Raw genomic sequence first — 10,682 nt, 5'->3', positions numbered from 1 at the left:
TTTTATTGTGAAAATACCATACAGTGGGTTACAATTACTTTAAAATTTTTTTTGTTATCTTTAAGTGGTTGTACAAAGAAGTTCCCATTCTACAAAACAGTATTTTCTTGTGTTTCTATGGTTTGTTCTGCCCATTTGGAAAAAAGTAAATCCAAATCTACAACAGACATGATTTAAAGTAAAAAACAAACTCAGAGCCCTATGATTGCATAGATATTAAATCAGAGGTTTTAAACACAGATAGGTATTCCCTTATCTAAATATTCCTTCACTTTTGTTTGAGGAGAGGTATAATTGTACAGCAAAGAGGATTATATATAATTGTAGCCAGTGAGCAAATCTGTTGTTAGGGTCAGTGTAAATCAATCAGAACTGAACACACAGAATGAGCCAACTAGACAGAGTCAAAATGGACACAAATACAGTCAAACTCACAGACAACTTGGGATCAATGAAATGAAAAGAAAGAAGGGAAGGAGAAGAAATAAAGGAAAACAAGTTAAAGTGAGATTAAAACAAATAGAATAGATATAATGAAAAATAAAGGCAGAGGTAAATAAGAATAGAAGACTTAAAAAAAGAAAGGAACACAAGAGGAAAAAAACCTAAGACCTAAAATCTAAATATAAAAATAAAAAGTGAAAAATAGAAAATTGAACAATAAAAACCATATAGCCAGAATTAAATATGCACACAATGAAGAAAGAAGCCTAGCAATCACGTGTGACTATATCTAAGACTAAATGGAACAGAAAGAACAAGAAAAAGTAGGTTCCCCAATTTGTCTGGGGGACCTTGTGTCTTCTGATGTCCAGTATGCAGTTTCTTAGTGGAATCTCTGCTTGAGTTGCTGTGATCTGCACCTGTCCTTGAAGCCAAGATCTGAAGGTACCAGGGGTTGGGCTGGGGGTGGGGTGGAGTTCTTTATTTCACAGGTAGGAAATGTCTCTGGTGTTTGTAGGTTGAGATCTGCATTGCTTAAGTGCACAGGGTTGGGATGTAGTTGGGTTCAGAAGCCTTCTCGATATGGGGCTGTTGATATGGCTGTTACCTAGAGGCTGTTACCTAGATTCCTATGCTCAGACCTGTCTGAATCTTACTTATAAATCAAAGTGAACAGATTAATTCGCTAATCAGTTTGAGTAGCCACAGTAAAGTTCTGCCTTAACAACTTGGATTCTCTGCAGTTCTCCCCCCAGAGGCTTTGTGTCCTAAAACAGGCAGGTGGCTGTTATGTGATGCCTAGAATCTCTGCAGAGCACTTGGCAGTGGACAACGATCAGTGCCCTTCCCTTGGGGGCGGCTAGCTCCTGAGATCCTTCTCTTAGCCCAGCCTGAAATCACCCTCAGTTTTTACGACATGTCCAGTTTGTGTATTTTTGGGGTTTTTTTTGTTGTTGTTTTTTCAGTGAGATTTTTAGAGACTTCTGGTGTTGTAATTCCAAGGTGCTTGGCGCCCAAGCTGAGGGGCAATGTCTGGAATGCTGAGCTTTGCAGAGCTGAGGGGAGGGGCTTCCTCCCCTGGGCGTGGCTTCCTCCCTCTGGGAGGGGCTTCCTGGGCTCTCCCCTGGGTGTGGCTTCCTCATCTGGGCGGGGCTTTTGGAGGCTGAGATCTTCTTGGTTCAAAGCCAGCCAGGGCAAGAAAGTCCATGAGCCTCTTATCTCCAATAAAGCACTAGGAAACTGGAAGTGGCGCTGTGGCTCAAGTGGTAGAGCGCTAGCCTTGAGCTGAAGAGCTGAGGGACAGCGCCCAGGCCCAGAGTTCAGACCCACGACCGACCAAAACAAAAATGATGGCCGCTTGGACAAGGGATTGTGGCCAGGTGCTGCGGCAGCCTCCGTGCGCATGCTGTGCTTTGGAGGGGTGTGTTTGTCTCCGCGTCCACCGTGGCTGGCTGGGCTTCGGGTTGCTTCCTGCCGCCTCCCGTGCCCTGCTGTGCAGGCTGGTATTACCCTCTCTTCGTCGTGCATCTCTGTGTAGCTCGCTCGAGGGGACTCTCGGGAGACTGATGGGACCTACAACGCTGCTTCCTCAGAGAGGCTGAGGTTGCTCCCTGTTCGCTTTTCACCGTCGTCCAATAATCCCAGTACTACTTTTATCTTCCTCTCTGCCCATCCCCTCCCCTTTTCTCCTTCCTCCCTCGCCTCCTTCTCTCTCTGCTCCTCTTCTTCTCCCCCCCCCCCCCCCCCCGACTGCCTTCTCTGTCCACAGGTAGATAGCTTAAAACAACAGATACATTCTTGCACAGGTCTGAAGACTTGCAGTCGAGGTGTGGGCAGGCTGCTACAAGGGAGAATCTGCCCTCCCCCTTTCCCTAGCATCTGGTGTTGGCATAATTCTTGGCATTCTTGGTGTGTAGATACATCACTGCAGCCTTCACCCCATCAGCAAAGAAGTTGCCTCTTTGTCCTCACTTCTCTTCCTCTTATAAGGAAGCCCTTCATATTGGATTAAGACATTCCCCTCCAGTATGAAGCCATTTATCTTAACTTGTATCCCAATTATGACTGCAAATATCTTTTTTTCCCCAAATATGGCCTCTTTGGCAGATTTGGGCATTAAAACTTGAGAATTTTTTTTTAACCTATAGCTCACCCTATAACCCATACTAACAATAAGGAGATTATTACTACAGTGCTGTTTTCATGGCTACTCTTGGAACTTCATTCTTCAGACACGTTTTAATGCTGTTCTTAACATTTGTGGGTTAGGTTCTAAAGATATGCGTGAAGAAAAGCACAGGGCAAGGAAGGAATGGGGAGGGCAAGAATTTCTACTCCTTTCCACCTCTCTCCTTGGGTTCCATATAGACAGGATGCAATTAACAACATATTTACAACAGGAGACTGGAACAATCCCAAGAAAGGGAACAGCAGAGCAGACCACCTCAAACAGGGGACACGTAGCTATAACATGCATTGTGCTCCGGAGAAGGAGTGATCAGCCCCTGGGACCCAGGTCTGTCCCCTCCAGCAAGCACATGGAGAGCAGCTGTACCCCGCAACCCTGTCAGCACCAGAATTGAGGTAAGAATTGGCTACTGCGCTTGGGATGGTTTAATTCCCACAGCTCTCTCCTTGCCCTGAATCTTGTATGTTAACTCTAAAAGCTCATAGATGGGCTCAAAGATGGGGCAAAATGCCTTTACCATTTCCAGTGATCTACTGTAACCCTGGGCCTCCCTCCGCTCCCCCCCCCCCACTCCCCAGTTGGGTCTCTGGTATAGAACTCTGATGATAGTTTAGAATCTCAATTCTCATCTATCTGTATCTGGCTTGGGTTTGTGGGGTCAGGATTGCTGAGCTCTACCCAGGCATTGGGTTTGTGTTTTACTAATGCTTCCCACTACTGGCCAATTTAGTCTTCTGCAGCCCACTTGCCTCTTCCCGACCCTGTTCATCACCTGTCTGCTGGGTCTGCATCCAGCTTCTGACCACCACCCTATCTGTCTGCTCCACACCTACAAGGGGCCCTGCAAATGCCACAGGTGCCTTGTCATTTTCCCAATGCTGCTGTGCAAAAACAACGGCCTGGAAACTCAGCCTCCAGAAACAGTTGGATTCAATCAGTTTCCCCTTCCTTTCCCTTCTAAACTTCTGAGTCTACCATCTCAGTCCAGGCCTGAGATGTTTTTATTTTTTTTAATTTTTCAGTACTGGATATTGAACCTAGGGCCTTGCACAGGCTAGCTGAACATGGTAGAGGCATGGCCTCTTGACTTGTGGGTTCTTTGCTTTTGGACTGTTTCTGTGTCCCACCATTTTCTCACTTTCCTTACCTCCTTTTCATTTTCCTGATACAATTCTCCATAGCTTGTGTTCTAGTGCAGCCGTGTCCCCCAAATTCTTGGCCATGACTTTAGGTAAATTTAAATCTGACAAACACAGAGTACCTGTGTTTAATTAAATTAATTTAAAAAATTAGCATACAGGGGCTGGGAAGGTGGCTCAGTGGTAGAGCGCTTGCCTTGCATGCCTGAGGCCCTGGGTTCAATTCCTAAGCACCACATAAGCAAAAAGAAAAAAGCCGGAAGTGGTGCTGTGGCTCAAGTGGTAGAATGCTAGCCTTGAGCTGAAGAGCTGAGGGACAGCGCCCAGGCCCAGAGTTCAGGCTCCACGACCGGAACACCCCCCAAAAAATTAGCATACAAAAGTGATGTTATCTAGGGGAATGGATTCATTTTTTTCTCTACCTATTGAAGAATTAAAAGGTAGGAAACTGTTGAAGTGTTTGAATGAGAAAACAGCATTATAAGAAGTATTTAAGCAGAAGGCACTCTGGGAACAAGATATACCATGATGGGATATGTCTTATTGGCCACACACTATGTCTGCCACTTTTTTGTTGTTGGTGATGGTTATGGGGCTTGAACTCTGGGCCTGGGCACTGTCCCTGAGCTTTTCAGCTCAAGGTGAGCGCTCTACCACTTGAGCCACAGCGCCACTTCCAGTTTTCTGGTGGCTTATTGGAGATAAGAGTCACATGGACTTTCCTGCCTGGGCTGGCTTTGAATTGCGATCCTCAGATCTCAGCCTCCTTAGAAGCTAGGATTACAGGTGTGAGCCACCAGCGCTCAGATATGTCTGCCACTTTTTATCCCTACTTACCTATCAGTTCTCTTTTCTCTCAAACAAATTTCAATTCAGCACATCAATTTATGAGTACAACGCATCTTGACCAACACTCTCTCCCCACCAAATAGACTATCTTGACAATGCATGCAATATTGTTATAAAATGTGTGTGTGTGTGTGTGTGTGTGTGTGTGTGTGTGTGTGTGTGTGTTCAGTAAAAATAACTCTGGCCTGCCTGCTACAACTTGTTTCCATGCAAAGACTCTACACATTCTTTCTTTATAGTTCCCTTAAAAGACCTGTTTTTATAAATGTTCTGGACAAATTATGTTCTTAGGGAAAACATTTCTCCCCAGGCATTTCATTAAACTTGCCTGTCAGGTTATTAGGTATTTTATGTTAGAGTTATTCAGAATTATTAGGTGACTTCACTACTAAAAGCCAGGAAGGCTTTGAGTGGCTTCTTAGTTTACCAAGAAATCCCCATGCAAGCTCCAAATTCTTCACAATGGCCTACCGCAAGCTTTATCAGCTTGTTGCCTCTGTCACCTAACACCATCTTAGCCAACGCTACCAGCCTCCTTGCTGTTGTTTAGTTACATCAAACATTCTCCACTAGCAGGATTTTGTATCCTCTCTTCCCTGGATTCCTTCCCACCCCCCAAATGCCAGCAGTTTGTTCCTTTCTGATGGAGAGCTCTCCAAAAGCCCCAATGGCAGCAGCCATACCTCTCAATTTTGCCCACTGCCTTGGTTTTGCCACTGACTTTGATTTCTGCTGTAACCTGACAAAGTAGTACCTACTAGTTGTTTTCATAGTAAATGAACACATGCTGGGATAAAACAGATCCGACTTGAAAAAAAAGGTGGTGCCAGGCAAGTCATAATTTTTTTTTTTTTTTGGTCCGGTTGTGGGGCCTGAACTCTGGGCCTGAGCACTGTCCTTCAGCTCTTCAGCTCAAGGCTAGTGCCCTACCACTTGAGCCACAGCGCCACTTCCGGCTTTTTTCTTTTTGCTTATGTGGTGCTGAGGAATCGAACCCAGGGCCTCAGGCATGCAAGGCAAGCGCTCTACCACTGAGCCAACTTCCCAGCCCCGCAAGTCATAAATTTTATGTAAATCAGTCACATGTGGGTTACAATTGCCTAATTATGTTCCTTATTGCTATGTTTCCTGCAGCATTACAGATATAGAAAAAATAGATTATTTTCTATAGTACAAAAATCACAGATTCAGTAAAGGTTGATGATAATTGGATAAATTGAAAGGATTGGTTTAAAGTTTCCAAAACTATTAATAGGATTCATTTAATTAATCTTAGTAGTGGGGAAGAGTAAATGATAAAAGTGCTGTCTTATGTTTGACCACTAGGTGGCAGAATAGGACTACGATACTCTGCAAATGATGGCTTTCTAGATTTTTTTGAGAGCAGTGGTATTAATTTCCTATTTGATGTTAGTGAATATTTTCCCTAATTTACTATCCCATGATGCAACAGTGAAGCAGAGACAATAGATATTTTATCTGTTTGCTTTTAAAAACAGGCTCTAAGACTTACCCAAGGACTAAAACTGGAACCCATTATCTCCAGATTGCTGGAGGAGGGCTTTCCCACACAAAAAGGGGCAATGTCCCCTTCCTGGAAACTTTGTGTTAGTTCCAAATTTGTCCTGATAAAATAGTCTGAAAAGAAGAATCCTTAAAAAAAAATTGTACTGATCTTGCCGCTTGAACTCAGAGCCTGGGTGCTGTTCCCTAAGCTTTTTTTGCTCAAAGCTAGTACTCTACCACTTGATCCACTACTTCATTTTGAGTTTTTGCTGGTTATTTGGAGTTAAGAGTCTCATGGACTTTATTTTCCAGACTGGTTCGAACTGTGATCCTCAGATCTTAGCCTCTTGAGTAACTAGGATTGCTGATGTGGTGTGTGGCTAAAGTGTGGAGTTTCTAAGCAGGAGGACCTGGGCACCTGGTCTCTATTCCGGCCTGCTATTTGTATTATTGAGTTCCTTAATTCTTATTGGTGAATCCGTTTTCTTTTTTATTTTTATTATTTATTTATTTTGGGTCCAGTCATGGGGCCTGAACTCTGGGCCTGGGGGCTGTCCCTCAGCTCTTCAGCTCAAGGCTAGCGCTCTACAACTTGAGCCACAGTGCCACTTCCGGCTTTTTTCTTTTTGCTTATGTGGTGGTGAGGAATCAAACCCAGGGCCTCAGTCATGAAAGGCAGGCGGTCTACCACTGAGCCACCTTCCCAGCCCTGTTTTTTTTTTTTTTTTTTTTTATGGAAAGGAAAAATAACCAGCAGCCACTTATTGAGTACTTTGGCAGGGTGAGAGGGGCAGGTGCTGGGGACAGAACCCAGAGCTCAGCACATGCATGGTAGCCATACTTCCAGTCCCCTACTGAGTATGATATGAGTCCCTCATATCATAACTAGCTTCACCTTTATGTACATTTCTGAGGTGGTTTTGTCGAAGTTGAATGAATATTAACATCTTGGTGTTTGGGAATTAGAAGAGCCTTAAAATAATATGGCCTAACTTTTTTATTCTACACACGAACAGAATAAAATCAAAGGTGAGATAAAAATACTTGGGGATATATGGTCAATCATGGCAGAACCAACCATTGAAAACAGTCAACAGCAAGTCTCTAGGACATTCCATTGTCTCCTCTCCTACAATAGTAACTTCCAAATGTGTAAGAGTCACTCTCCTGGCTTCTAGTACAGTGGAAGAATAAATGAGAATAATGGAGTCAGTGAGTTTGGAGAGAGCAGAGAGGTGGGAGAGAATAATGTCGGGGGAAAAAAGATGAGGGAGGGCTTCAGGGAGGAATTTGAACTGAATGCAGAGAAAAAAATGAGATATTGGAATCTAAGAAGGAAAAAAATGCCTAAATCAAAGAGCTGAGTCTGAATTTGCAGAAGCTCAAGTTTCCCCTAAGGAGAAGTGACAAATGAGGCTAGGTAAGGGGTGGACTGGGTCCAGAGGCCAAGGATCTTGAGTGCCAGGTGAGATTTATTCTTCTTTGTCTCTCAGTGGGACCCATTCATTCATTCCCTCACCCACTCACTCATTTGTTTATCAAATATGTCTCGCTCTGCGGCCACAGGTTGTAGGAGTTCAATGCAATATGGAGAGAAGATGATGAACAAGTGGGAGAGAAGTAGAGAAAGCCATCCCACACAGGCGTCAAGGGACAGGATCTCTCTATGAGCAGTTGGCAAGAGGACCACACAAGTCTAGAAATACTATGAGTCTAGAAAGAGGTTGGAGACTGAGCAGGTGCTGGAGAGGTTGGGTTTTGCTTGTGAGGAGTTTAAGCAGGGGAGTGAGAGGTTTAGTGCTTCTTTCGTGACAAGCCACTCTGCTGACGCACAGGGTATGATGGCAAGGGTGGGAGCAGGGAGACAATTAGGTCTTGGTAGGAATTCTCCATCCTAGAGTCCCTGGAATTGGAGCAACAAGCCACAGCACCTCTGTCAGAGTGTAGATGGACAGGCTTACTAGATGAGAGATACAATCTGAGAGTGAGTTATCCATGATGCATAGGTGAACTGGCTGTGAAGGACAATGACTGTCTAGTAGTTGGTTCCAGACAATGTGTCTATGTCTTAATCCGTGGAGTTGGAGAATGTGACCTTATTTGTAAACAATGACTCTTTGCAATGTAAGATATAAATAAGAATCTGTAAATTAAATCATCCTGAATTTTCCAAGTGGGCCCTAAATACAGTGATAAATAGCTTTACAAGAGTCAGGGGCCAGTGGCTCAATCACTGTAAATAAAAAGACACAGGGGCTAAGCTAAGCTCCACACACTTATCAAATATTCAGGAATATACCTCAAATGTCTCTTGCACATTTTTGTTTGTTTGTGCCAGTTCTGGGGATTTGAACTCAGGGCCTGGGTGTTGTCACTGAATTTTTATTTTTATTTTTTTTACTCAAGATTAGCACTCTACTGCTTGAGCCACAGTTCCATTTCTAGCTTTTTGGTGGTTAATTGGCAATAAGAGTCTCATGGACTTTCCTGCCCACCTGGCTTCAAACCACAATCCTCAGATCTCTGCCTCCTGAGTAGCTAGGATTATAGGCTTGAGCCACCAGTGCCCGGCTCTTGCACATATTAAATCTTCAATATGTGGCTCTAGTCCTTGAAGTGTTGAAATATGGTGTACATCTGTGCATTTGCTTTCTCGTGTCTTGTGTTTAATTATCCACAAAGAGAAATAACATTCATGAAATGTTTTATGTTCTTCTCTTTTAACTGCCTCAACCAGAGACTTCTAAGGCAGAATTGGTTGCAATCCCTTTGAAAATTTTATTAATAGAGACATAGTATGTTTTTAATCTTTTGTATTATGGTCACCCAAATTTATTTTATGTGGTTCATTTGTGCTTGATTCTACCATATTTTCAGTAAACAAAGTCAGCAGTTTTTAACCTCATAAAATATATTGGGGTTTTTTAATAGGTACAGTTCAATGGTGATTAATGAAGAAGCTAAGTATTAAATCAAAGATTCCTCTTTGTTTCAGAGAGCAAGGAAGTCTTGAGACCCCATGAGAGATTAATATCTACATCAATTTTAACATAAACATCAGAGACATTCCACTGTGGACACATTGCTTGCGCTAAAGAAATTCTGTGCCTGTGTGTTGCATTTCCTATGTATTTGTGTATGTATAACCAGAAATAAATCAAAATGCTTGCTTGAGTGTCTCAATAGACTTTACTGAGTTGAAACTGAAAACCGGCAATTTTTAGTAATTAGAAAACTTTTAAAAAGGAGTGTGCCCCCTGGGTATCTGTGGCTTATGCCTGAAATCCTAGCTGTTCAGGAGGCTGAGATCTGAGGATTGGGGTTTGAAGCCAGCCTTAGCAGGAAAGTCCATGAGACTCTTAACCAGCAAAAAAGCCAGAAATGACAAGCCGGACGTTGGTGGCTCACACCTGTAATCCTAGCTACTCTGGAGGTTGAGATCTGAGGATTGCAAATCAAAGTCAGCCCAGGCAAGAAAGTCTGTGAAACTCTTTTTTTTTTTTTTTTTTTTGGGTCCGGTCGTGGGGCCTGAACTCTGGGCCTGGGTGCTGTCCCTCAGCTCTTCAGCTCAAGGCTAGCACTCTACCACTTGAGCCACAGCGTCACTTCCGGCTTTTTTCTTTTTGCTTACGTGGTGCTGAGGAATCGAACCTAGGGCCTCATGCATGCAAGGCAAGTGCTCTACCACTGAGCCACCTTTCCAGCCTATCTGTGAAACTCTTATCTCTAATAAACCACCAGAAAACCGGAAGTGGCTCTGTAGCTAAAGTGGTAGAGTGCTAGCCTTGAGCAGAAGAGCTGAGGGACAGGGCTCAGGCCCAGAGTTCAAGCCTCATGACTGACAAAAAAAAAAAAAAAAAAAAGCCAGAAGTGGAGTTGTGACTCAAATAGTAAAGTACTAACCTTGAGCAAAAGTAGCTCAGGAACAGTGCCTAGGCCCTAAGTTCAAGCCCCAGGACTAGCACCAAAAAAAACCCCAAACACACACACACACTCACACACAACAAAGAAAAAGAAAGAAAAAAGAGAGAAAGAAGGAAAGAAGATAAAAAGGAGAGTGCCTAAGTAAAACTAACCTGGCAGCAACTAACCTGGCATTATATTATCTTTGGTGGCCACATTTATTTTCAAAGTTTCATTTATATTTTCTAGATCTCCTTGCTTGAGATCTATTTAAAGTGTTTAGAGCATATACAATTGGCTACTTATTCATTCTTAGTTTTCGGAAAAGAAAAAAACAAGATCCCATGCATTCTAGATGAAGGATGTATCTCTCAACAAAATAAAACACTTAGGTCAACAAATCTCAAAATAGACACCATTAAGTTTTAACCCAATGCCTAAGCAGAGAGTACTTCAGCAAAAAATAAAGGTCAAAACAGTGTGCTGGGGAAGGACAATCTGTTCTGGATTGAACTGGGGACTGAATGCTACCTCATTCTTCAGCAGGTAAATCATGTAGCTGCTTAAGCTGCTCCCCTCAGGTCAGGTAATATCTCTTTCTAAACTAACTTTACTTTTTAATTAGTTCTTTTTACCCGTAGAATTCAAGCTTC

Source organism: Dipodomys merriami, unplaced genomic scaffold (genome assembly GCF_024711535.1).
Source record: "Dipodomys merriami isolate MVZ:Mamm:240054 unplaced genomic scaffold, mDipMer1.0.p SCAF_7, whole genome shotgun sequence".
Lineage (NCBI taxonomy): Eukaryota > Metazoa > Chordata > Mammalia > Rodentia > Heteromyidae > Dipodomys > Dipodomys merriami.
This window is presented reverse-complemented; position numbering follows the sequence as displayed.